The following is a 2,172-nucleotide window of genomic DNA, read 5'->3' on the forward strand; positions in this document are numbered from 1 at the left end:
ATGATTTTGAACTACTTAGACAAGTTCTTATGTTTTACTTTGATTAACTCCAAACACCAAGTTCTAAAATCCTCCTTTTAGTGTATGTCCTAAAATGGTAGAATGATAATCACTTATATTTATTACTAAACAATATTACATCCACAAGAGACTAGGTTGTCAGACCCTAATCTTGGCTACTCTAATATTGAAGTAGTAATGAATATAAGATCTTAAGAAAAGTATGCTTAACTTGGAAAATAAACTAAGTAGTGCATCTACTTCTTAGTTTATTTGTTAAGTGTTTGAGACAAGTAATTTTTATAACTTGAAATCAATTTTTAGGTGATCTATCTAAAAAGAGCATTAAGAATTTCTCAAACAAAAAAAATTAACCAAAGCACCAACTTGAATGATTAAAATTCAAACTTTTTAGAATATAAGAAGAAGTAGAAATACATAACCATATTCAAAACAAATTGTTAGGAGCATGAGCCATCCATCCAATGATTGGATGCTATGAGTTCCAAATGTGATTACAAAATTAATTTTTGCATCTCATTTGCCTTTTCATTTTCTCCTCTTGAATTATAAACTAAAATTACAAAACTTACTTAAATAAAACTCCTATGAACTAAGAACAAGAAGAGAGAACTTCAGGGAAGAATTTCTAGACAAGATGGAGAATGATATGTGTGATATATCTCTTTTGATTCGAATGACGTGCGCCTCTATTTATAGAAGTTTCCCTGGAGCCATTGAGCTACTTGTTAGCACCGCTCAGCAGCTGACCAAATCCTTCAGTATGGGTTTGGTCACTTGATCAAGCAGCTTTGTCACCTCCTTAAGTTTGACTCATCAAAGCTAGTTGTGAGCTCTGGGACCAGCTATGGCGAGCTACTCTGAAAAGCCTATGGTGGGCTACTTGTAGTGATGTCATTGCTGACTTCATGGTTTGTTTGATGACTAAGTCAAGTCTGGGTGCACACCGCTTAGCACACCTATAACACCGCTAAGCTGCTTGTTTAGTAGCTTTGACCATGCTGACTGGGACGTGGCCTGGTGCTTGCTGACTTAGGCAGGAGTCTGGTTCACCGTTGAGCAGCTTGGGCGTGTGCCAAACTCGTGTCTGACTGTGCCAAGCTTGAGCTCTGACCGTGTCAGGATTAGTCTGGTGCTAGGCTGAGTGGCCAAGCAGGTCCGCTCTGCTACTTGCTTGAGCAGCTTGGTCCAGGTCAGGCTGGTGTCCAGGTCAGCGTGGCTTGGTCCATGTTGAAACGTGGTGTATCAGTATTTATTTTATTTTCATTGTTGGGAGTATTCTCCTCTCAACAAATCGTCCTGACAGTAGTGCAATTTGTTGAAAGATTAATACTCTCATTTTCGTTATGTTCCTTTTGTAAGTAAGAGAACTCGGTTTTATTCTTTGTTCGCCATCTCGGCTTTGTTGAAATAAATTCCAACGCCGGTATAATAGTTTCAAGAATATTCCAGTTACGACTTACTTTCTTAATAATCATGTGAATAAGTCATTCCTTCTTTGCCCCATCTCGGCTTTGTTAGAATAAATTCTAACGTCGGTATAATGGTATCTACCTATTACATAATTATTAAGTACCTTTGAATACCATCTCGATTTTGTGGAATAAATTCCAACATCGGTTTAATGATATTCTAATATATAAAAGTGATGAACAGTTAGTTGTTAGAAACAAATAAACAAATAAAGAATAATAAATTTAGTGACCTTTATTTATTTACCCCCTTTCGGGTTCATTTTATTAACAAACCAATCTTCTTCCTTAAGGAAGGTTGGTATTAAAAAATAAATAAAATGCGGAAAGTAAATAACAATAAATAAAAGTTAGTAAGTTAGTTTCATCACTTTTGTATATTAAAAGGTGTTTTCAACAAATAAATTTATTGATAACACTTTACTATTTTACAATTTACACCTCTTTCAAGATTCAATTGTAGTATAGTATAAGGTTATGTCAAACCACAAGGAATTGCCTAATAAATTAAATCATATAAACATGTCTAAGCACAAATAATGGTTTAAACATATTTTGATGGTTATTTGGTTTGATTTGCACATAAATAAATCAACAAGAAAAATAAACTAAGTATTCACAAATTATTGAGGAGACAAGATCATTTTGAATAAGGAACATATATTTCTCAACTTCTTGT

The sequence above is a fragment of the Lupinus angustifolius genome, chromosome LG08 (genome assembly GCF_001865875.1).
Source record: "Lupinus angustifolius cultivar Tanjil chromosome LG08, LupAngTanjil_v1.0, whole genome shotgun sequence".
NCBI lineage: Eukaryota > Viridiplantae > Streptophyta > Magnoliopsida > Fabales > Fabaceae > Lupinus > Lupinus angustifolius.